This window comes from Caretta caretta, chromosome 21, assembly GCF_965140235.1.
Source record: "Caretta caretta isolate rCarCar2 chromosome 21, rCarCar1.hap1, whole genome shotgun sequence".
NCBI lineage: Eukaryota > Metazoa > Chordata > Testudines > Cheloniidae > Caretta > Caretta caretta.
In genome coordinates, this window is record NC_134226.1 from 1,933,649 (window position 1) to 1,959,729 (window position 26,081).

Genomic DNA, 26,081 nt, shown 5'->3' on the forward strand with positions numbered 1-26,081 from the left:
AAAGCACTTACAGATAAATCTCTCAATCACCAACATAAAAATTGCCTGGTTCAGAGATCACTGCATTGTCAGCATCTGCATCTAGAGACCCAGGGCTATTTTGTGGGGATAAAATCTCTCCAAGACCTGGTTTGCTGCCTGGTTTGAGCCTCTATTATGTTGTTTTTAAAATGTTTCCATGCAGCTTGCAGGCATTTTACTCTTCTGACTGCTCCTTTTAATTTCTGTTTAACTAGCCTCATTTTCTGTAGTTCCCTTTTTTGGAAGTTAAATGCTACTGCGGTGGGTTTCTTTGGTATTTCCGCCCCCCGTAAAGATGTTAAATTTAATTACATGATGGTCACTATTACTGAGTGGTTCAGCTATATTCATCTCCTGGACCAGATCCTGTATGCCACGTTAGTTGAAATCAAGAATTGCCTCTCCCTTTGTGCATTCTAGGACTAGATGCTCCAAGAAGCAGTCATTAATGGTGTCTAGAAATGTTATGTCTATATCCCATCCTGAGATGGCATGTTTCTAGTCAATCTGGAGATATCCAAAATCCCTCATTATTATTGAGTGAAAGATACAGTATTAAAAATGAACCTTCCTTAGCTCTTCGCTAATTGGTCTAAAACTTGAACAAGAATAATTAAGACTTTACAGTTGGAAGGGAGATATTGAATATTAATTGCTAATTTAAGCATTGTATCAGCAAACACTTTCTTCCTCCTCTGATGCTTTCTAAAGCAGATTATTTTCTGTACAATCAGAGAGGTTGTTGCACCACAATCACCCTATACAATATCACATCTTTACAATCTGATAAGACAGACTCAGAGGATTCTCTGTGGATGATTTATTAATGGACTTAATAAAGAACATTTTTGACCAATTGGGTGGATTGCTACTATGAAGGCTGAGCCTCGAAAGGTTTGGAGGCTCAGTTACATTGAAATTGTAGTCAGATGCCACCAGTGTGGTGCTCCGCTCTGTTCAATGTTGATAACAGTCAGCTGCATGAGTGTGTTCCCTCTGTGTGCTGCCCCTTCTCTGCACATCGCTGGCACAGCAGACCCTGAGAGAACCCCCAATGACCACAGACGCTGATAAGGTACGAAGGCACCCGGCCAGGTTTATTGTCAAACGAAGCCCAGTTCCCCGCAGACACTGCAGGACATACTACGAATATGTGCCCCCTAGCAATGGACCGGCTCAGTCAGTGGGGGGGACTCTCCACTGCCCCCTATGCCAGACAAAGATACCGCCCCAGGGATGCATTCTTATACACAGGTACAAACAAGTTACACACCACTCCTGACGTATTGAGGTACAACCCCTTTACGTAGCAAGGTGCCACCTCTCACCTTGTACATGTTGGTTCGAACAAAACAACTCTATCCATCAGATTGTCCTTCTGACCCTGTCTTTAGGATGTGTCTGCCTGTTCCTTGTTATCTCTGTGGAATGTGTTCGTACTGGGATGTTCTGATATCTAGTGTCCAGTACCTTTTAGGTATGTATCTTTTTGCAGTATCAGCCCTTTCCTTGCCAGCTTCTGTGAGCAGGGCCTGCTTCCAGAAGTGGTTGCATTTCAGTGGAGGAGGATTGGGTTCCCATTATGATAATTAATAGAAGTAATACCTAGCTCTTCTGTGCTTTTCATCGCAGATCTCAAAGTGCCTCACAAAGGAGGGCACTAACCTCATCCCAATTCTATATATGGGGAAGCTGAGGTAGAGAGCCGTGAAACAATTTTGCCCACATTCAACCAGCAGGCCAGTGTCAGAGCTAGGAATAGAACCCAGATCTTCTAAGTTCAGCCGGTGGTCTGTCCACTAGGCCATATTATTATTTCACATCACATCATTATTTATTATTGGTATTCTGGCAGGAGATGGAGACCTCAATGTACTAGACACTGTATACACGCACGCACAGAGGGTGAGACAGTGCCTACCCCAATGAGCCTGCAATCCACACAGGAAAGACAGACAAAGGGTGGGACCGGAAACAAAGGCACAGAGTGGAGGAGGTCGCTCAGGAGCTCAGTGCTAGGAACAGAACCCGTGGGCCGTAAACATACGGCGCCTCCAGTGTCACTGCTTCAGAAGGAAAGGTACCACAGACACACAAGGTGAAGGGATGTGTTGGTAAGCTCAAAGCGTCTCCTTTTCTAGCTCTGGCACATTTTATCTTCTAGCAAAAAGCAGTGCTGGGGGCTAGGATGAAAACTATCCCTGCTTTTTAACCCACACAGATGTTTAAAAAGTCTGTTCAGCCCACTAGCTCTTCAGTGTCTGCTGAGTGTCATTTTAGGAGGTGAATGGAATTGTTATAATCTGTGCATGTAGTACTATTTTCTCTTATGAGGCCCATTCAGTGCCTTGACATGTACAGAGTGCACCTGAAGTGAGCCTGCTGTTGTGATGGGGGACAGTGGTTTTCTTTGGTGAGAAAGGGACTTAACCTCTTTTGGCAGCTGCTCCATTTTCCATCTGTTGAGAATTCCTGGTTTGCGCTGTGTTCTTTCTGAGTCAAACTGAACCATATTTCTCACTCATCTAAAGAAAATTACCAGCTATTAACAATTTAACCCATGACACAATTAACTCAATTTATCTCACTATGGTTCCCCAGAATAGCTCCATGGTTGTCAGAAGGTAAGTAACATGCATGAGGAACCCTGTTGATGGGGATTAGCTCTCTCACAATATTTGTGACAGGTCCCAGTAAGCACACAGGGAATAAGGGCTATTTCATGCCTTGGTGCAATAGGCAGTTTCCATAATGGGGTAAGCAAAGCCCAACCGATACATAAAGCTATGAAAACATGAACTCTTGGCTTTCTTATCATTCCTGCTGGCTGGCAGTCATATCACTGATGATTTAGCAGCACTAGGAGATGCAAACTTCATTAGGCTAATCCCGAACACCCAGCAAACACCCAGCCACAGGCTGCTGCTGCTTTGGGAAACACTCTCTCTGATTTCCAGACAGAAGAGCTTCATATTTATAAAGAACATTTCTGACCAATTGGGTGGATTGCTAATATGGAGGCTGAGCCTTGAAAGGTTTGGAGGCTCAGTTACATTGAAGTTGTTGTCAGATGCCACGGGTGTGGTGCTCTGCTCTGTTCAATGTTGATAACAAGCCAATCTATCACTTTGGAGTAATCACTGATACAAAAGGGAATCCCAGATATTGTATGTCACCAGGTTCATGACAATAAAATTACTCACTCAGGTTATCTGCAGTAAGCAATTTTCCTGTGAATATGTGAGCACTGTAGTCAGGTTGCATAATGTTGAATATCTTTTAAATGAAGACGTTTTGCTGCATTACCCACTCACATGGGCCTCACAGCAACAACAAGAAGCTACATGAGCACAGAAATTGAAAAATGTACAGCTCAGCCCTGAAATGTGCTGAGCACCCTCACCTCCAACTGAATTGTCACTCACTCAGTCTGAGCATTTTAGGCCCTGGCAGGACCAGGCTCTTTGACTGTAATCTCTTCGGAACAGGCATTCCACAGTGAATTCTTTAAAGTGCAGTGTAAATGTGCAGAACTATATCACTGTCACATAACAATAAATACTAATTATGACTCAGATGACACTGCTATGGGCAATACGGAGACAATTCTGTAGATGACCTTTTTGCACTAGTAGCCACATCTCTCTCTAATTCATATTCTCAAATATGATTTTCTACAGCTCTAGTGACCAATATATGCCGGCTAGCACATAAATGTATATCAATCATATATATGTATGTATGTTAGCATGCATTAAGCACCAATACCATGAAGCACAAACATTGTACCAGTGATGTAGCCTAAACTGGCCTATCCCATAGTTTAGTTCACTTATGATAAGTTTCCCATAATTCCTTGCACTTGCTGGAGTAAGCATTTGGCGTAAGTGGATAGGAAACTGGGCAAAATCAAGATATATTCGTCCTATGTCTTAGTACAAGCTAGCATAGTACCTTCATGGACAAGTACCTGGAATGCTTGTAAACAAAACGAAGATAAGGAACAGAACAAGTTAGGGAACTGGGACAAACTGATGGGTTGAATTTTAGTGATGTGTAAAGAGAGATGTAACTTGTAAAATCATGATATAAATAATACCATCTGAAACACGTAACTTGGGGGAGCACAGCTTCTGTGTAAGGTGAATGTAACATTGTTCCATGGGATGGCTCCTCAGAGACTGGTATCACATAGAACCTTTTCCAGTACCATATTAATAAACCTGACTGACACTGGTTATTTGGTCTCTTGAATATATTTCATAATGAACCAAAGTGTGGTCAAAAAATTGACTATACAATTTATCAACACCACCTCTTCCATCACAATTTCTATTTTTCTTTAAAATAATTTATTTTAAAAAATATTTTGTATGCATTTTTAATTGAATTGTGTTGGATAATTAATACATCTTCTCCTCCTAAAACCACATTTTTCGCTTTAAAACAATCCTAGTGTGCCTCATATTCTTAAATATGTATAATACTACCAACTGGCGAAGTCACCCATCAGGGATGAGTTGTGTGCTGTGACATGCAGTAATCATGAATGGACTTGAAATCATTAAAAGACACAATCAGGTTAAAAATTATAATAAAAATTCTTACATCCATTACTAACATCACTTCAGAATATTACAACTAAATCATTGGAAACCTTGTATACCTTCTATTTTTGATCTATTTCCTCATCTAAACAGTAGAAAAAGTCAATACTACCTTAAAGAGGCCATTAGATGGGAAAGTATGCCTAAAATGCAAAATTGCTAATGATGGTTGAGGGTTTTTTTTGTCTCTGTGTCCTAGAAAGAGAGCCAAGACACTTCCCCATCCTGTGTAACTCCTAGTTGGCAGAGACTTGCTAATGGAATGCTGGAATTTTTGCCCTCCCGTTAGGGGAAAGCAGAAGCTTTCTCCTGAAAACTGGACAAACTAGATAGGAGCAAGTTACAAGTGGAGCAAAACAAGAAGCCAAAATCTAGGCCTGCAACAAAGTGTGTGAGAGAGAGAGAGAGAGAGAGAGGAATAAAGCTGTAAGTGAAATTCCAAATAATACTACAGCCTTTTAGAGCAAAAGTTACAAGTGCTGGAGTATAAAACATGTAACAAAAGCACTGGACTCCTAAGTGCCTGGATACTACGGTGATACACTTATTAGAAATGCCATGGATTAGATCAAATTGGGATCTCTAGTAGGGAGGAATGGATCAAAGTCACAGAATTTATATGCAAGCTTACTGGGGCTCCATTTTAAGGAAGAGTTGTGTGGTGCTTCAGAGTGCCATGCACTTACCTCCTCTTGTTGGGTGGAGACAGAACTTAGTATTAACAGGTAAGGCCCCCATCTTGAATGATCAAGAAATTATTAGCTGCAAAGGAAAAACAGAGTGAAGTAGAAAAGTTTGAAAATTCTGTTTTTCCAGCACCTCAGAGCAAAAGGTGGGAACAGACTGATAAAATAAAACACACTGATAAAATAAAAGAGCTCAAAGGTACAGCACAACCAAGGCTCTGAAAACAGATGCATTGAGGTAAAACTTTCTTGCTTTTAAATGTATGTTATATTGTTTTTAGTTTCCTTGTAAATAAAGACAAACCCCAGACAGGGGTTGAGCTATGATACCAGCAACATGTCTGAGCTGCATTTGGAGCACAATGGGATAATCTAATAATTTAATAATCTAATCTTCCATGTAGAGAAAAAATGGCAGAACAATATCATTGCCTCACTTGTTGCTTATTCATGACATTTTATTTTGTCTCTCTCCCATTTCCCTCTGTTCTTCTACTTAGACAGTAAGCAAAGACCTTGTCTTTTACATGTCTATAAAGTGCCCAGCTAGTTGCAGATAATATACAACTTAAAAAAAAATACTCGTATGTTCCATGGACATTTAACAGACATTTGAAGTGCCTCATGGCTAGCTAACATGTCGTATGCCATTAACATTGAGGGATGTAACTAGATATTAATATAACAGGGAATGAGGTATGCTGATTCTGATGAGGTAGTGGAAGCATTAATCTTCCTTCATTCTAAGTACACAAGCCCGATCTGGTCCATTTCCGTGCAAGATGCAGATCCAAAAAATACATGAAGTGCTTTATTTGCTGACAGGTAATATTTATGCATTCATAATTAAACTATTAAAAATGAAGAGTCCTTAAAGCCTTTTGTTCAAACAAGCCACTGGAACACTTCCCACTGCTTACAGTCATCTCTTGAAAGGTGCCCAGTTGCAAATTACCACATAGGAGTCCATTGCCCCCCAGTAGAAGACCAAACCTGGAAGCCCCCAAATGAGCAATACAGCCCCTGGTTTGAAGGCGGGAGGATGATTCTGTGGTCTATGCAGCAGACCTGAGATGTGTTGTAACCAAAGGTTCAAACACCAGCAGGGCTGGCTTGGCTCCCCATTCTGTCACACAGCTAAAATGATTAGGACTGGTCAGGAACGTTTGACTAAAAGTGTTTCCATGGGAAAATGCCAATTTGTTGAAACTGAAACATTTCACAGAAATATATCCGTTTCGACAAAACTTGTGCTGTGAAATGTTTCTAAGGTCCATAATGGAATTCCTGGTCAAAGCAAGAGAGAAGTGAGACCCCTGAATAGTCAATGGCCCAGTGGCTCTGAGACCAGGCAGAACAACTGGGGTCTCCCACATCCCCAGCGTACAGCCTAACCCAGTGGCTCTCAACCTTTCCAGTCTGGAGTCTGCTTTGTCTTGTATACCCCAACTTTCACCTCACTGAAAAACTACTTGCTTACAAAAATCAGACAAAAGTGTCACAGCACACTGTTATTGATAAATTGCTTGTTTTCCCATTTTTTACCATGTAATTATAAAACAAATAAATTGGAATATAAATATTGTATTTCCATTTCAGTGCATAGTATACAGACCAGGATAAACAAGTCATTGGCTGTATGAAAGTTTAGTTTGTACTGACTTTGGTAGCGCTTTTTATGTAGCGTGTTGTAAAACTAGGCAAATATCTAGATGAGTTGACCTACCCCCTGAAAGACCTCTGTGTACCCCCCGGCCGACAAGTACCCCCACTTGAGACCTGCTGCCCTAACCGTAGGGCTGTTCGCTCTCACCAGTGGGGCTCTTTTGTGCCTGAGGTTGTTGGTTTTACAAAAAAGGCCAGAAAGTTTCTGTTCCCATTCCACATCAGAACGAAAAACAAACGTGCAACTCTCCGAGCGCCTCACCGGAGGGAAACGTTGTTTTGCAGCCAGGCCCAGGCCACAAGCCCTGTGCCCGGCCAGGCGGCTCTGCAGGGGCTGCCCCGTCAGCGCTGGGCTCTGCCGGGCGGCCTCAGCCCTGGCCCCGCGCGGAGCCAGCCGGGCCGGCGGAGCCGCGGGCCTAGGCGGGGGCCACAGCGCCGGGGGCAGCAGGGGCCCAACCGGGCCCTCACCAGAGGCTGGAGCAGACCCGCGGTCTGTCTATCCACTTGCCCCGGGCGCCGTGCTCGGCGTTTCTCACGCTCTGTTCTGGAGTCTGGACTTTGGCTCTGCCCTGACCAAGAAGTTTGGACCCTGACAAAAAATAATTGGCCCGCGCCCTGAGGGGCCGGGAGTGGGCCGCCCCCTCGCACCGGGACATTCTGGGGTCACAGGAGCCTGGTCCCCCACAGCGCCTCAGCGCCCCCCCCCCGCAGGCCGGCAGCCCTCAGCGCCCCCCCCCCGCAGCGCGGCCGGCAGCCCTCAGCGCCCCCCCCCAGGCCGGCAGCCCTCAGCGCCCCCCCCGCAGCGCGGCGGGCAGCCGCCGCCGCCGGGCTGGGCTGGCCCCGCCCCTCGGAGCTGGCCCCGCCCAGCTGCGCTCCCTGCGCGCGGGCGCCCGGCCGGGACCTTAAAGAGCCGGGGGGCGGGCGCGAGCCGGCTGGGAGCGGATCGGCCGGCGGGGACCGTGTGCACAGGTAGGGCCGCCGCCCCTCCACGTGGCGGGCTCGGGGCTCGGGGGTCGGGACCGGCCTGAGGCGGGGGAGTGTGAGAGGGGTTGGAAGGGCTGGAGTGGGGGTCACGGGGAGGGGTTACCAGTACTGGGGTTGGGGGCAGGATGAGGCGGGGGGGTCACTGGTGGCCGGTGGAGGGAGTAGGGTTGCAAAGACTGGGGTTGGGGTTAGGATGGGATGGGGGGGTCACTGGTGGGGGGGAAGGGATGGGCGGGGATAGGGTGGGGGAGGGGTTGCAAGTACTGGGGTTGGGGGCAGGATGGGATTGGGGGTTACGGGGTTGGGGGAAGGGGGGTCATTGTTGTGCGGGAGGGGTTACAAGTACTGGGGTTGGGGGCAGGATGGGAGATATGGGTAGGGGAGCCTGATGTGGGGGTGGGTCACAGGAGACTTACAGGCACTGGCGGTGGGGAGGGCTATGGAAGCCTGATATGGTGGAGAGGGGGGTCACTGGAGTGGGTGCTGTAGGTTTCTGGCTAGGTAAGAGCTCACTGGTGGGGCGTTTGAGCTCATGCTGGCTGATGGATGAGGGCCCCTATCGGGGATGCTTGCTCTCTGTGGCACATGGCCTTTCCTCTCTAGGGCCTCAGTTTTCTCTAGTCCCAGGTCAGGGGGCACTAAGTGGCTAACAGGGCTTGTGGGGAAGGACGTGGGGCCTTTAGCTGCTAAGGCATGTGTTGGAATGGGGTTTGGGAGTTCTGGGAAGTGTATTAATAGGGGACTTTTTGCCTCTAAAGGTATTCCATTACAGCCCCATGCTGGGGGGACTGGCTTTGTTTGGGAGGAATGGGAGAATCAGTCCCCAAGTGGGGATTGTGTGTGGGAAGGCTTTGCTGATGCTTCCCATGCTGTACCTTTGCTACATATGGGCAGAAACAGAGGATTTCTGTTTCAGGGCTATTAATCTGGTGCACTGTACTATCATCAAAATGTTTGTTTTAATGTAGTTGGTTTAATTGGCTGTGGATGACTCTCCTTAACTTTGGCATAGATGTGCTCACTGGGATGAAAAGCATAAAGTACAGTTTCAGCACTTGATACATTACAAAGTTTCCAGGAGGCAAACCTCACTTTTTGGGTACGTTGCTGGTGTTCCCCTAGGAAAGAACTTGTGATTCCAGGCTGCAAAGCAGTGCTAGCTTCAAAATCACCAATATGGCTCTTTTTAGAGTAGGTTTTTGATCGCTGCAAGGGATGTGCTCTGGGTTAGGTCAAATAAAGTTTCTCCATATACTTTTGGAAAGGATTTGTCTAGTGCATCTTCAGTTCTGTAACAGTCTGAGCTTTTGAATTACTGACATTTCCTGACAAACTTTGAAAATGTTCCCTGCTTAGACACCATTCTGCTGAAATCCTATATTCTGTGTTGCTTTCTTCAGTAGTAAGTGTGGTCTAGCAGTTCTGGGTTCTACTCCTGGATCGGCTACTGACTTGCTGTGGGCTGTAGGCAAGTTGCTTAACCTCTGCCTCATTTCCCCCCATTTAGGGAAACTACTTGCCTATATCACAGAGGCACTAAGGCTTAATTTTCATAAAATCCTTTCAAATCCTCTGAAAACTATTACAGAAGTCAAATGACTTGTCACTTAAAAAATGGGACCCTTGTTCTTTAGGTGCTAGCTTGCTCCCGGAGGCCTGAACTCATAATTCCATCTAGTAATGATATTATTTTTTTAAAGGGGAAGAGATACAGGAAAAAATGATACAGTGTGGAATCATCTCTCCCTATGATAGAGCAATGGATGTTTCGGCTCTTCATTTGTCTACTGTACCCGACTTGCTAATCCTGTTTCTCTCCTAAATTCATTTTTAAATCTGCTGGATATTTTGGAGGGTCTGCGCACTTACATCCTGAAGCATTTAAAGTGTTGTATTTTTCTTGTCCCTGATTTCTTCCCTTCTTTCTTACTAAGAAAATCTTTGAAACTTTTAAAAATACAAACTTTGCTATCTTAATTTTTTTCTGCTACTCTAACTTAGGACTAAATTTAGGTTGATATAGGTACGATGCTCCAGGGTGTGCAAAATTCACACCCCTGACTCTGTAGCTATGCAGACCTAACCGCTGGTGTGGACGCACCTACATCAACAGAAATATGCTTCCACCAACCTAGCTACCATTGTTTGGGGAGGTGGAGTTTCTCCTTCTGTTGCTCTAGTCTGCATCTATGCTATGAAGTTGCAGCAGCACGGTGATGGCTCAGTAACTATGCCACTATAGCTTCTGAAACCTATAGCGTAGATATGGCCTTATAATTGACACTTGCTAGGAAAGAGCAGAAGCCCTTTTCCATCATGTCTTTCCTTTCTGTGCCAGTCAAACTCAGAATTATGATTTGGCAGCTGAAAGTTTGTTTTGGGGACTGGAAGGGAGAAGCCCTTATTATTATACAAAGATTTGCAACAACAACAAAGGGGGATACCTGGCTGGCCGCTTCCTGTGAGCAGAATGTTGTGTGTGGGTCACCCTGAATGGTAGTTCCTGTTACAGCCTTGGAGTCTATGGTGTAAAGGATTTCAATGCTAAAACTTGCCTCACTCTACTACTGATTAAGCTTGTGGTCCTAGCACAATGAGGCTGGTTAAGTTAATGATTTTTAGTGGTGGATATTGGCACATATCATTGTGGGGTTGTTACTTGCTTCTCTCTGTACTTCCCCTTTCACTCCTGCTGATGAAACACTGCACCATTCCTGCACCTCAAGGCTTTCACTGTAGCAATAAGGATGGGTGGACAAGTGAGGGGACTGCTTCCTGCAGCTAGCTATGTCACTGGGGACTTGTGAATTTACCTACTAGAGGGCTCTTCCAAATGAAGAGCGCGAATGAAACATTTCTAAGAATTAATTTAGAGGAAGTTAAAGATGCTCTTAAACTTTTGCTATTTTTATCAGGAATACCCTGAAATGCAGAGTGCATCCTGCTTCCTGATTCTTTGCATTTAACCATGTGCTTGTATCTGCTCTATTAATATAATACTGTAATATAAGGCAGTTACTGTTTGTCTAGATGGCACAAGACCTTGCCTCTGGAAGGGCACTTCAGCTGTTCATGTTCTTGTCAATCTATGGAGTTGTTGGGAGCAATGCTTGACACTGTCTCTCATGACTGTGATGCAATCCAGGGAACAGCACTACAGTCATAAGCTAGTAAAATGTGACCTACTTTGCTTAGTGGCTAATGTTGTGTCCCCATCTGTAAGGGGAGTACAGGGACCTAATTCTAGTTAGGAGTGGGTCTGCACAATATATGCAAACTTCATTTGTACTCTTCAGGGGTCGTTCATTCTTGTCCTTCTAGGTCATCTGTACCCAAAATAACTGCCAATAGCCTCTTTGATTCCCTGTACCAAAAGAAGGAAAATATTGCTGGTTTACCTTTTCTGGGGTTGAGATTTATAATAAAAAATTTCAGGCTTTTTACTGACTAACATAACATATCACAGAGCATCTCTTCTGCTTATGCTTGTCTCTGGTCTGAGAGCTCAACCCCAGAGGTGAAAGTAAGCCGGTATGCCCCGGTACGGCGTACTGGCAAGAGCTGGTGCATTGTACTGAGGCAGCCCGGCTTCCCCGGGGCAATTTAAAGGGCCTCCAGAGCCCTGCTGCTGGAGCCCTGGGGTAGAGGCTGCAGGCCTCCAGCAGTTATTTAAAGGGCCTGGGGCTCCCATTTCCCCAGGACTCTGGCAGCTAATTAAAGGACCGTGGCAGTAGAAGCAGGGGAGCCCTGGGCCCTTTAAATAGCCCCTGGAACCCTGGGCGGCTGCTGCTGCTACCCCAGTGGGGAAGGAGGGAGGGGGCTGGCTCTGGCTCTGACCCCCCTCAGCCCCGCCCCTTCTGTCCTAGGCCCCACCCCTTCCAGGGGCCAAAGCTGGCCCCAGTGTACCAGTACCGTAAGTCGGTTGACTTACTTTCACCCCTGTTCAACCCCTCCAAATAAAATTCCCACTGACAAGCCTGGTAAGTTTAGGTTTCAAGTGTGAGGCCTTTTAGGTGAGTTGTATCTTAATATCTTGTATGTGGACGGAATGGAGCCCTTTTAGTCCACTTGCTGTTACACCCACAAAAAAAATCACTGGTGATTGCACTCTGTATCTCATTATGTACTGAAATGACCTGTGGAGTAGAGTAGAACTTTATTACTGTACAGACATAGCATTTAACTGGTTCTTTGCACTCTCATGTGCTCCTGGTGCTAAAAATGTATGGCCTGATTTATTCATTTTTTTTAAATAGCTGCAGAGCTTCAGGATTTTGCTGAATGGCAGGTGCTCAGTAGTTCTGAAATCAGACCATTGTAGCCCAAATAAACAGTTTGAACCAGATCAGTACTCCCTAAGCAGATCTCAGCGTTTAGTGTTTGTTTTTAACACCGCAGGATGTCTGATGTGCATGTGCTATTGCTTAGGCTGTTTGGTAAGAAACGGCTGCCACTCTGAAACCTGGTAAGAAATCTTTTATCTTAAGAAAATGTAGGCCTTCATTTTCTAAGTAGCTAGCCTAATTTCTACATACAGTAAAAGAAAATGGCTTAAAGCAGGGCTAGTCAATAGGCAGACTGCAGGCCAAATCTGGACCGCCAGATGCTTTTGAATGGACCCTGAAATCATTTTATTTACTTATTATTATCATTGTTGTTTGTTTGTTTTTTCTCTGGAGTCTAGACCTTGACTATACTTTGACCAAAAAATTTGGATCTTGACAGAAAATAATTGACTGCCCCAGCTTAAAAGTGACTTAACGCAAGTTTTAAAACTTCCGACTTCTGTTGGTTACACGGTAAGAATTAGTCCGCTTTCTTTTTGTACACTTTTAACTTGGTAACATAAAGTATTAGTGCTTCAGAGTGATCTGTTTTTTATGACTGACAAATTGCAAGTGTTAGCTAAATGGGCAAGACTGAATTGTAAAGATCAAGCCAGAGTCAACTGAATTGTCATATAAAAATATTGAGCTTCACCATTCTGACCTAATTGCACTTGGGTTTTTTCTTTTAATGTCCTTGTGCCATTTTATAGCCTTGATACTGAAATTGCTAAAAGGTAATAGAAGCTTGTATGGGAGGAGAATACAAAGAGTGGAGTCCTATCTGTTTTCTTGTTGACTAGTGTATGAATTGGCTGGCTTATTTCCAGTAGACCTACAATAACTCAAAGAACTCCTAAGCCATATAAGGTCTACATTTTTAACAATCAGAGTAATTAACCAGCGGAGCAGCTTACCAATGGATTTGCTGGTTTCTCCATCGCTTGCAGTCTTTAAAACAAGATTGGCTGTGTCTCTGACAGACATTATTGGACTTGATATAAGGATTATTGGGTGGAATTCTGTGGCTTGTGTTATGCTCCTCTGGTCTCACCTCCTGCACAGTGATTCTGTTCTGGCCGTAATGTGCTGTAGATGGCAAACAGTTCATAAATTTGGAATAATAATCTAGGAGCCAAGTTTCAGAGGTGTAACTCTATGTAAACTGTACAAGTTCACTGTAGCTGTCCCATTTCGCATTTCATCTTTGTCTCCTATGACCCACTTGCCACTGCTGTATTTTTATTTGTATTGCAGTAGTGCTTACATGTTGCAGTCATGGACCAGGACCCCATTGTCCTAGGCACTGTACAAACACAACAAGGGCTGTCCCTGTCCTAGAGAGTTTACAATCTCAGTACAAGACAAGAGATAGCAGGTGGATACGGACAGACAGACTGAAGCCCAAGGAACTGCTAGTTCTCATTGCTGTATTAAATGAGTGTAGAGATGGTGTTTATGCAGCTTGTCCTTTCCTGGAGGCAGCAAATCTGTTGGATGACCCCATTCAAGTGTGGAGCTGTTCCATTGAGGTCCAGTTGCTGTTCAGATGTTTCTACCATTCTTCCATGCCTTCTCAGATTTGGTGTGACCATCTCCTGATGCCAGTTCTAGCTGATAACCCTGAACGCTGATCAAGCTACTTCATAGAAAATCATAATGAAAATAGCTGTTTTTTTATGAAAAGATGTCTGAAATCTGAATGTAAAACAAGAATTTTACTTTCATTGCTGCCTCTATGTACCTGAACATGTCTTATATAAGTGTAAGAGTCCCCTGCTCATGCTAAATTACACCTTTTATAAACCAATGAATAAGGCAGTTCAATGCAGGTTGTCTGTATTCTTGGGTGCTTTTGTACCTTGTTGTTGGAAGACATGGTATGTGAGGCTACCCTACTGTCTGGGCATAGTATGAAGTGGGAAGATGAATGGAAGATGTGCCAGTTTTGGTTCTGAACGCATGATACTTGTGATGGAGTGTCTGTAATTTAGATCTCTGACAGCATAAAAGAGGAGAACTCTATTTTGCTCTGTTATTTGCAAGGATGGGGGTGGGTGGAGGGTGTTGTCTCATGCTTGAAATCTACATAACTAGATACTGACTTAAAAATTAAATCTACAGACCAATTGCATTGGGCAACTGCATTATATGCTCCCCTATGCTGCCCTGGACATGATCTCAACCTGTCCTGGTCCCTTAGGTACTGGACTAAGAGCATCAAACTTCTCAAAAGCTGCACGTAAGCTAAGGAGAGATTCCACTGCAAGTTAAATCTAATTAAACATTGTGGCACTGGTTTTATTGTTGCACTTGCAGCTTTTATGACTTTTTTCTCCTCCTCCCCTCATGAAACCAGCTTATATGAAGTAGTTTTACAAGGAAATGTGGGTCTCTTCCCACCATTGTTAGTATGACTCATTTATGAGAGATCATTTAGAAGCTGGCAGAGTACAACTATGTAAAATTCAAAGATGTTGTGTGCAGGGTTATATTTAACACTTGGAGCCACTTCTGATCAAACATTGTCATATAAATGACTTTAAAACACTCCCTGATAGTCTAAAGCCTCATCTGTGCTACTATGTTGGGTGAACGGTAAGTCAGCTGGGGTCAACCTATTTGTGCACACGTCCGCACTAAAATTTGTCTCCCGTTGACGTAAGAAACGCAGTAAGACCATCTCCCTCCATGGCACGGAGCCACCCACTGAGCTCGAAATGGTGAGCATTGATACTAACAATTTTCTAGTAGCTGCCCCATAATGCCCATTCTGTTACAGTGAGCACACTGGTCACTATTGTGAACTCCACTTCCTGGGGTCACAGAGTCTGGAAGCCACCTCCATCCCCTTAAAATAGCCTGTGTATTTTTGAAATGCCTTTTCCTGGGTGCCCAGCTCGGCAAGCACACCCAGCAGTACTCCCTTGTTGTGTGCAGCTGGCCGTGCTGTCTCCATGCGCTAGACGTGCTCCTGTCTGGGGCAGGCAGGAGGTACTAGATCTCCTCCCCACAGGCGCAGAAGAGGTTGAGCAAGAACAGCTATGGACCAGCCATAGAAATGTGGATGTCTGACCAGCCCTAGTGCAGTGTGAAAGTGAAGAAACTGCATTAGGCATACTGTGAGGCCAGGAGCAAAACAATCTGCTTTTGATTATTTCTGCCTTGCAGAGATCTGGCTCTATGCTTGTTAAATACAGTAATTAAATTGAGGGCCTCATATAGTTACTTTAGCAAGCTCTGCAGTGTGGACTGGGGACTCTATTTCCCCTAGTAGTGATTTTTTTTTAGTGGGGGTGGGTGGGTGGGTGGGTGTGTGTATGTGTTTTAAATCCTGAAGATATTTTATACCTTTTTGTCGTGTGATTTGATTCCTGTTACTGGCTTGGACAGACTTTAAAGATCGCTTAATATGAAACTTTTATCTCTGTGCAGTTTAACAGGGTCTGATGTGAAGTCTCTGCTATTAGCCCCTCACTTTTTTCTGTGCTACTTCACCTGCAATGTCCTCTACAACCACTAAACTTTCTATTTGCTGAGCCTGGGGAATCTGAGTAATCCACTCTAGTCCCCACCTAGTTAGAAGGCAAATTGGCTGTAGGTGAATTCAGGAAAATGCTTGTTAACAGGAAGTATTTTGGCCAAGAAAGTGTTTCCTCTCCGAATCTTCTGGTGCTCTTAAAATTCTGCTGTAAACCTGCTCTCAACACTCCTTGTCTGACTCCTCACCTGTCTGGAACGAGGGATTGGCAGTTGTGGTTCATAGTGTTGGTTGTATTTGCTGGGTCACCAAACACTTGACACACAAAGGGTGCTCTTTGGCCATGTCATAGAATCATAGAGATCACAAGGGTAATCCAGTCTAATCCACTCCCCTTTTTTCCCCCTTCTCCTACTAGGAGGAGCTGAGTCCGTCTCCCTGGTCTATGAGAATCTTCTGAATCCGCATCACAAGGTGTGTGAGCCAAGGAGTGTCTCCACAGGCAGCAGATGCTCAAATATAAAAAAGCCTCACTTTTTTTTTTGTGATACCATCCACTCCCCTGTTCCGTTTCTGAGTCGCTCCATTTGCCTCTTACAGTCCCATCACAGACGGGACACAATAATGCATGCAATCCAACTCTCTGACCACATGGAGTCTCAGCCCCAGCAATTCACTCTCCCCTCACTAGGGACTGGGGTAGAGTCCACTTCCACGTTTGACTCATGAGTTCTAGCATGTTTCCCTAGGACGTCCTTCAGAAGTTTATTCCAAGCTTAAACAACATCCTGCCCCCAACTGTGATTGGAGAGATTTTGCTATAGCCAACACCCATCGGCTATTTTAGTAAGGGATGGTATAAAGTAGGCAACAGATCAGAAAAGGAATCTGTGCCAATCTAACAGCTGGCCCTGCATAAGGATGTGAGGGTGAGTGGGCAGCTCCAGTACTTCTGATGTATATAGTTTCGCTCTGATAATAGTATCACAGCTTCTGGAGGCTGCCTTTTTGGACTACAGATAAGAACATCTGCTATCTAGTCTGTTTTATGAGTATTGGGTGCTGCCTTTGGGCATTTATCAGTCTGTCACCCTGTGGTTTGCGGATTGGAGTGCATCTCAAGAGATGCTGGCCATTCTTAATATAACAGTAGGCCTGGCTGTGGGTGAGTTGGGGGTGTCATGGTACTACCATTTACTTGTGGGACAAACTAAACTGTTGATAGTATGAAACAATGAGTGTTGTCTGCAGCTCTTTCTGTGGGTTGATGTCCTTAAGTTCCCTGATGCCTGCTGCTGACCTTATCTCACCCCTTGCACAAATACTGTGGCCGAGTAGGTCCTCAATTGCCCATTGTGTAGTGCAGAGCCCTGGTGAGTCATATATCCCATGTGCAGCTGGGTTAAACCCCCAGCTAGGGGTACGGAGTGGACTTTTGTCCCCCAACCTAATTCTCTAAATCCGCTTAAAGCCAGCAGAACCTGTTTCATTAGCTTGCAGTGAGCCCTAATTCAGCTCCTTCCTGCCCAGGCAAGGACTGTTGACTTTGAAGCAATAAAAACCACTTCCAACTGGAGGAAAGGCCTGTGAGTTGCTCAGGAGCATGCACTCTTGTTGCAAAAGGAAAAATGCTGTCATAGGGTTCTTCCAGACTAAGCTTATGGCTGGGGGCAGAATTCCCACCTGAATTTACACTGTGTAACACTACCCCTTGCTCTGTGAAGTGTACTGCCTGGATGATAGGAAGCGATGTAAACTGATCTAGTGATGCAGAGGTGGTGTGGGGTCAAGTGCTTTGCATTCTGCTAGAATTGGGGTGGTGTTGTATAATGGGTACATTGATTAGAAGATTCAGTGTTTAACAAGTATTTTCCACTGAATGCATCCAATGAAGTGAGCTGTAGCTCACAAAAGCTTATGCTCTAATAAATTTGTTAGTCTCTAAGGTGCCACAAGTACTCCTGTTCTTTTTAGTATTTAACAAGTTACCACAGAGTACCACTTCCTGTAGCTCACTTATTTCTTGCCTGATCTCAGATGTCACTGTTTTGTAACTGCTAATAGCAACCATTACACAATCAGACTTCCCTGAGCAGAGTCCAGATAGTAACTCATCATATTTCACAGCCGTTAGACTTGGCTTTGGTTCTTTAGTGTTTAGTAGGCCTCTGTTTCCATCCTCATAGGAGACGCGCTAGCCCTGGGAATGAGTTTGGGTTGCTTTGCGAGCTCTTTATAACAGAGGAATGCATCTGATTGGGTTCTAGCATGTGGTCTGTAAATTAAGGTGGGATAGAGCATTCTGATACTTGTAGTCTCTCTAGGCTACAAGATGAGGGTGGTTGTAACTGGTTCATTTTATTCAATATGGGGGATGTGCTATGGGTGCAGTTTTTTTGTGGGGGAAAGGGAGGGCTTGGGGCAGCTGGCATGGTAGAGACTAGTTGTTTATGATACAGGGAGGGAAACTATCAGATGGGACAGATTCAACCTCTCCTGCCCTCTCGCCGGGGGAGGGCAGCAGAGTGTGTGTGGTGGGAAGGGAGCCTGGGCTGGATCTGGCGGAGGCTGTGTGCACTTGGCTCAATTTGTCATTCTACGAGAGAAACTAAATTGTGATTGAAAATAAAGGGTAAGGTTTTCAGAAGTGCCCAAGTTTCTAATTTGGACATGTTAGAGATGCCTGCTGGCTCCTTTGGAAGAATGGGAGTGCTTTTAAAATGCTGCCCATGGAGCATGCAGATGGCAGTGAGCAGCAGGAAAGAAGCAGAAGATTAAACCAGTTGCATTTTCCATGTGCCTCTCTTCCAAAAGACTGGCTCTTCCTGTCCAGCTCCTGGTGCTGTTCTTAAGGAGCAATTAATGCTACACTTTGCTGCTTAGTATACTCTGAATGGAAAGCAGAGCAAGGCTTGCTGAGATGGCTACGCCTCTGCTAATGCCCAGATCTACTGAAAACACCTGTCTCTGAAGCTCCAGATGCCATGTGGCTATTGGACAGATTAAGTTAAACTGGAGGCAGCTGGATTGGCTTCTGCAGCAGCAGGAAGAAGCAAAATATTTCCCAAATGCATGAGGATGTAATCAGTGGGAAGACAGATAAACATAAATAAAGCCTGATAAGAGCATCTTACTCGGGAATTTATTTTTAGAACGCTGACCATGGCTTCGGTAATGGGTCAGTGGCATGCCAAATCTTACGGCCCAGGGAAAAACACAATGTTTGGCTTTAGTAGGAATAGTAGGTAATCCTTGTTCCAGGGGCTGTGGGTTTTTTCTTGTTTCCTCTGAAGTGTAGACACTGAGAATTGGGTTCTGCTTTGCAGTTAGTGCTACAAGGGGAGACTTTCTAAAACAGCAACAGGAATAATTCCTGACTGCCAGCACCTTCTGACACCTTGGGCCAGTCACTTCACCTGTCTATCCCTTCTCCGTCTTGAGCTAGCTTGTGGGTTTAGATTATAACCACTGTGGGGCAGGGACTGTTTCTTGCTGTGTGTTTAGACAGCACCCAGCATACTGGGGCCTTCCTGTTGGCTGGGACCTTCTGTTGCTACTGTATTACAAAAAAATAGGTAAAAAGTAAAACACTTGTGTCCAAACGCTGTAAAGCATGTAAAATTCATGTGAATCTCCACCAGGGAATTCTGGGGAGGGAAATTCCCATTGATGGGAGCTTTAGTGGAGAAAAAGGCCTAGCAGCTTCTAGCAACGTGCTACTGTGTTACTTAAACCTTGCTCCAAGCAGTCTTGGCCTCTGTTTCTGAAATAGCGTTGAATGTGGTTTGTCTGAATTTGAAGCAGATTGGTGCTCAGAACCTGTTCAACTGCATACCTATTGTCAGTGACGGGTCACGGGCTAGTCAGACAGCTCAGAGCAGGGTAGGGTGGCATGGTAGTAAAAATCCTTGTCTTGTCTACACTAGAGCTTGTGATGAACTCTGGGAACAAAGTTTTGGGTCCTGCCCACTTGAGGCTTTGTCTTGTTTGCAAGTCAGAAGGGTGGAAGTCTCTCTTTTCAGCCTTCATGGATGAATTCTGATAATTGCTCAAGGTAACATCCTCCACAGCAGAGGCGGGCAAACTTCGGCCCGCGGGACTGTCCTGCCTGGCCCTTGAGCTCCTGGCCTTGGAGGCTAGCCCCCGGCCCCTCCCCTTCTGTCCCCCCTCCCGGGGAGCCTCAGCTCGCTCTGGGCGGCGGGGCTGTGAGTCCTGCCGGACAGTGCGGCAGCATGGCTGGCTCCGCCAGGTGGCACGGCTGCCAGTCCTGCTGCTGAGCGGCAAGGTAAGAGGGCAGCGAGTGGGGAGGTTGGTTAAGGGGCAGTGGGTACCGGGGGGAAGTCAGAAGACAGGGGGCGGAGGTTCTGGGGGTGGGGGTGCTGTCAGGGGACAAGGAATGGGGTGGGGTGGATAGACGTGGGAGTCCTGGGAGGCCTGTCAGGAGGTAGGGGTGTAGAGGGTCCCGGGAGGGGGCAGTCAGGGGACAAAGAGTGGGGGGTTGGATGGGTCAGGAGTTCTGAGGGGGGAAGTCAAGGGGCAGGAAGCGGGAAGGAGCAAATAGGGGTCGGGGGGCCAGGCTGTTTGGGGAGGCACAGCCTACCCAGCCCTCCATACGGTTTCAGAACCCCAATGTGGCCCTCAGGTAAAAAGTTTGCCCACCCCTGCTCCACAGTGATGGCTTCTAACAGTTCAGCAGATGTGGAAGATGAGATGCATGCTTGCAGGATTATAATCTTATACAGAAAACTAACAACAACAAACACCCACCCTGAGCACTCCCTCCTGGTCCTAGCTGTGCAAAGGCTACTGCTGTGACCTTCATAAAGGGGCATTGTAAGGAGATTTTGCGAAGGGCTTGCTGCAGAAATATTTCATTGCATTTTGCTGTGGTCTCTAAATGAGAGCTTCTGTTTTTGGCTGTGGAATTCTGCCAAGCTGGGCTTTTCAGTATACAGTAATTTACTGCGTGGTAGAAATACACATCCTGGATATTCTGCTTTTATACCTCTAAATAAAACAAAAGGGGTGACTATAGCAGTCCGAAGGACCTGGTGCTAGCTACATGAGGGGACTAGATTCTGGCTTGCTTCCAGAGTCTGCAGCCCTGCATGCCAAAAAGGAATTCAGTCTAGCTCTTATACCACATTTGCTACAGGGGAAGGTGGCGTGCAGGGAGAAAAGGTTGCCTGAGGCGATTCATTCCTGGGATTTATAAAGAGTTTACAACATAGAAGATGCAACCCTTGCAGTCATTGCTTGGTCTCACCAGCCTTAATTACTTCAAATGTGGCTACTTTAATGCCTAAATAGGGCAAACTGTAGCTGACTGCTTGGCAGCTGTGAATTTGAGTTCTAAACACGTCTGACACGTAGCAGCTATTCCAAAACAGAATTGGAAGTGTCATAACTATTACTTGGGTTTTGGGGAAATGTTTCATGTTGAACTGACTCCTATTTCTGGGTGTGGTTCTTTTCCTTCGGCTGAAATTTCTTCCATATGAGGGTAGGAAAGAAATAGGAAAGATAAAACCTGAAACACAGTTGAGAGAAGCCTTTAAAACTGGTCTCCTCAGTGGCTGGAGGGAAAATGTAGCATGCAGAATTGGTAATGTAAATCAGCCCTAATGGTCTCGTCTGGCACTATTCTCTACGAATTTTGCTTTGTGATTTCAGATCTAGTGAAACTCCTACTTCAATCTAGTGTTAGCAGTGACTTGCAGTTTGTAATTCTCTCTTTGCTTAGATTTAAATTGGGAGGGGGGAGAAATAGCCTACTGAGATTTCTGTTGCTTATCAAATGATGCAATCTTAGTCTGTGCTGGGAAGGGGAGAGGGTTGCTGGGAAAGGGCAAACGAATCCAAGTCTGAGTAAGATCAGTCAACTTAGTTTTCCTGGAGTGGGTGAAAGATTGATCTCTTCGTAGCCTCGTCCTCAAATGTTGCACTGGACTAGTCCAGAATTTTGGTATAACAGCAGCTGAAAGGGGAAGTTCATTGATCCTTATGAACGCTCAATATGACTCTAAAAGTAGGAGATTGCATGCACTAGTTTCCAACTATCTCCTCTGGAAAGTGACGTTAACTTCTTAAATCATACATTTGTTTAGATGCTATTGAAAGAGTTAAATTGTACAGAAAAAGCTAACAATCCTTATGGTAGACTATCTGCTTTTGGTATTGAGAGTGAAAATGGCCTAAGATGTGGTTTCTAGACATTTGTGTCTTACCCTGCACAGGGCCTTCTCCTACCCTCTCTGATCTCCACTCTGGTTGTAAGCATGTCTTGTCAGCCACGTGAGTATTTAGTCTGAATAGCACATGTCAGTTGCTAGCCAGTGTGTAGCATCTCATTTTGCTGGAGAAGTGGGCCATGAATCTGTAAATCCTGAGCTCTTTCTCAAATGCCTGTGTGCTTTAATCTGCATTAAAGCTCCAATTTATGTGACTTTCTCTCTGTATTGAGTGAGCTCAATGGAAGCTGCAGTCACCTGACATAATGAGAAGAAACACTCCTTTTGGGCTTGGGAGCATAGTTAAACTAATGGGGTTTATTTAGGGGGAATACGTTGTAAATGATTCTTTTGTCAGAGCTACAGTGTGACTTGGTTCTGCTCGTGATGGTCATGTGTTGGCCAAAAAGCTGTCTAAATATGTTTCTAGCAAAAAAGAAATGAGTGGTGACGGTGTCAAACAGAGACTAAACGAGTTTTAAAGGTTTAATTAAAACAGTCTCCAATGCTTTGTTTCCTCTTGCTGCTGCTGTATGCTGGTTCAAGGCACAAATGCCTGAACATGAACTAGTATTTGGAGGTGAGGTAGTCAGAAGCCACCTGTTTTGATCCAGATTACACTTCCATGAGATCACCGTTCATGGTACTTGGCGTGATCAGCAGAAGGTTTCTTGATCTTCAGGAGTCCTGGCTAGTGTTCCCGAGGTACTTCTCAGCTGGGGTGAGTAGACCCAAGGTCCCTTGTAATCTGCAGGTGGATGGAATGAAATTCTGCAGCAGGGTTTCTGATGCTTCAGGCTGCCAATTCTGCATCAGCTTCATTTAGATTAAATAAAAGTTTTTTAATTGATCGTGTATGAAAATGAACAATATCTTCTGTATAGTGGTCTCTTCTATCTTTAGGTGAAATTTAGTCTATATTGCATTGTCCCTGCACTTTCAGTTCTTGATATGACTCATATTGATGATGTTGTAGGAGCCACTGGAGGTGAAGCTGGAGGTTTTGGCCACCGGGGAAAAGGAAGTTGAGACTTTTGGCACTCTGGCGGGTATCAAGGCAGTGTAGGACAGTGGAATAAGCACACTAGCTGGATGCTCATCCTAAATGAGGGCAGGTCTACACTACAAGAGAAAGTCGATCTAACCTACGCAATTTGAGTTATGTTAGTAGCGTAACTCAAGTCAACGTAGTTTAGATCTACTTGCCACAGGGTCCACCCTATGCTATGTCGATGGGATACGCTCTCCCGTCAATTCCCCTTACTCTTCTATTGACTCTACTACTCCACCGTAACAAGGAGAGCAATCTGCGGTCGATTTAGCGGGTCTTCACTAGACCCACTAAATTGAACCCCCTGATGGATTGATGGTTGCAGCCTTGATCTACCCGTAAGTGGAGAAAAGCCCATAGTCATATGTGAATTAATATTCACAGTTACCATTGAATGAATGCATTGCTACAAATAGGGCCATTTGCCCCTCTTGGAGCCATTGTTTCAGGCTGCTCACAGGTTCAGGAAGACAGTGCTATGTCTGTTTATATCCAGTCAACCTTGAAAAATCGCTAACTACAGACGAGAAATTCTTTCCATCTTTTCATTTAACATCTAGATTGTGGAGCACAATTGCTCAGCAAGGGGTAGATGCTGTGCCAAATTCTGCAGCAGCAGAATACCTGGAACCCTCTCCTCACGAAGTTAATACAAGATGCAGTTTGCCAGAGTAGGATTAATCTCCATATGCTATCCTGCCAGGCCATGCTTATGGGGTCCTGGAAGAGCTTCCCAGCCCTGAGATGCCTTCTTTACAGAGCGTTCTGTTATCACTGATATAGTTGTTCTGCGTTTTGGGTTTGCAACAACTCAGGTGCAGTAACTGTGCTGAGACTCATGGGCCAACTGACAATTACCTGATTTTTAAGGAAGCTTCTGTTTCCTGCTTAAAGCTGCACATGCTTCTGCATTTCCTCCATGGTGACTTTCAAGAGCCTGTCTTGCTGTGGGGTGGGGAGATAAGTGCTCACAAGATTACACTGTAAATCCTTAGCAGGTCCCATGTGCATGTAGGAATGCCTGCTATGTTGTATGTAGCAAAGCTGTTGTTTGAAGGGGCAGGCTGGTTAGATTGTGGTTCCTGTCTGGGGTGCTCTAATTGTCTTGCTCTGTATCCTGGGTCTGAAGGTATTGGGTGCTGTTTTGAAATGTCAGTATAACTGCAGCTAAGCATGTCAATAGCACTTGCGAATGTATAAACAAACAGCATTTGTCCTTGGCTCATCTGCTCCTTTCAAGTTCTTCCATCCTCTCCCTGCATTGTTGCAGTCAGCACAAATGTTCAGCACTCGCTCTTGTGCATGATCTTTGTTTCAACTGCTGCTTGTGGTGAGAGGCATTCAGTCAAAACAAGGCCATTTCATAATATGAAATAGCTATGTCCATCCTACAGCATGGAGCTCTACCTTCCGCATGACGTCCTCCCTGCAATCTGTTTGTGAGCAGCTCTTCCTCCTTTAGCAATGCTTACCGTGACAAAAGACCAAGGGAGAACTTTAGGGATCTTCAGTCTGTTTGGAGATACAGAAATGTGTCTAAATGCTATTTTTCTTTGACTTTCTTGGGCTCATAATGGAAACTATCTTACAACTACACATTGTAGTGTTATGGCTGCACAGTGAAGTCCCAAGTCAGTTCAGTTTGAGATAACAATCAAGGTTGCATCCGATGAAGTGAGCTGTAGCTCACAAAAGCTTATGCTCAAATAAATTGGTTAGTCTCTAAGGTGCCACAAGTCCTCCTTTTCTTGTTGGTATGAGTGTAATTTTACTCAGTGTGGCCAGCCATAAGCATTGAAAAACTATGACCCTCGCCCTAAAATAACATGAGACTAAAAAAAATACATTCTAGCCTCTGTATTTGTCTGCTGTTTCTGAGCCTTTGGCATAAATTTGCTTCATGCATTCAAGCTTTTCTCTGCAACCAGGCTGGCTAGAAATGTACTACTTTAAAAATGAAAGTTGATATACTTTGTAACTACATGATTCCAGGAGCTGGGCTTTACCGAAACCAACGAATAGCATGAGATTTGTGATGAAAATCCTGAGCATAAGACAGCAGCGCTGCTTTCCACCCCAGGGCCCAACAGAGGGGGTGATGGAGTAGCAGAATTGTATTTAAGGAGTGGGCCAGAGAGGAGAAATTGGGAAGGATGAACCAAATGCCTAGAAACTGCCAAAGACTAACTGGAAAATCTTGCAGGAAACCTTTGGTGGTTTCAGCCTGTGAAATTAGACTTTAAAGCACCCTGAATTATATGTAATGGGATGGCCTGATAGTGAAGTTGCAACATGAGCTGCATCAAAGCAGACAAGAATTCAAGCCCTATGAATTCTGTGGCAAGCATGTAGGCACCTATTGAAACTTTCCATTGTTATCAGTCATTGCTAAGTTTAGCTGCATTTAGTGACCTTCAGAGATTGCTTCACGCACAAGCAGAATAGAAGCATTGACATGGTACCTAGCTCAAGGAGAGACGTCTGTTTCTTCTCTGAGAGGCACATTTTAGTCATTTGATATTATTTCTCCTGTCTCTTCCCACTTCCACCTGCCATCCCCCCTTTTGATGGTATTAAAATCTGACTCTTTGGATATAAGGGGAGAGTCCAGCACTAACTTCTAAAGCAATTTCCTTTTAGTAAGGGCACTAGGGGTGGTTGTTTGGCTGTACTTTGTGGTGGTATTTTGTTATGAAATATACGCAAGAGACCAAATAATCAATGTCAGTCAGGTTTATTAATATGGTACAGGAAGAAGGTTCTGTATGATACCCAATTTCCAAAGAGCAGTCCTGTGCCGTGATATTCCCCTTATGCAGAAGGTGTGCTCTCCAAAGTTACATCTCTAAATCCATCCCTGTACACCCTACTTGTTTACCAGTAAAAGGTACTGCATATGTCATTTGAAACTGGATTTAATTAATCAACTATCTATCTTGTTTGTTTCTGGTATCATGGTGTACCCCTTTATCTTTTGTTCTGAACCCATGCATTCCAGGTCATGATGCTCCCTTATTTTTGTTCTGAGCTC

At 44.8% G+C, this 26,081-nt stretch overlaps 1 protein-coding gene and 1 long non-coding RNA gene across 6 annotated transcripts in view; one reads left to right on the forward strand and one right to left on the reverse strand.

Annotated features, from left to right (window-relative positions):
- Positions 1 to 1,092: 1,092 nt before the first annotated feature.
- LOC142069738 (uncharacterized) lies at positions 1,093 to 7,643 on the reverse strand. Its single transcript, XR_012665689.1, has 2 exons — positions 7,242 to 7,643; positions 1,093 to 5,390 (listed from the first exon to the last, which is right to left on the reverse strand). It is a non-coding gene; the product is annotated as an uncharacterized LOC142069738 (long non-coding RNA).
- A 187-nt stretch (positions 7,644 to 7,830) lies between these two features.
- Positions 7,831 to 26,081, forward strand: part of SLC16A1 (solute carrier family 16 member 1) — a 32,247-nt gene continuing 13,996 nt past the window's right edge. Inside the window, exons 1-3 of one of the 5 annotated variants that reach the window (XM_048826820.2) lie at positions 7,831 to 7,948; positions 12,648 to 12,762; positions 16,188 to 16,243. The gene's annotated coding sequence lies outside the window, so the exon portion shown is untranslated. Of the gene's footprint in view, positions 7,949 to 8,938; positions 9,063 to 12,647; positions 12,763 to 16,187; positions 16,244 to 22,637; positions 22,721 to 26,081 lie in introns of those variants that run through there. The other 4 variants (XM_048826818.2, XM_048826819.2, XM_048826821.2 and 1 more) reach the window with 4 other exon arrangements.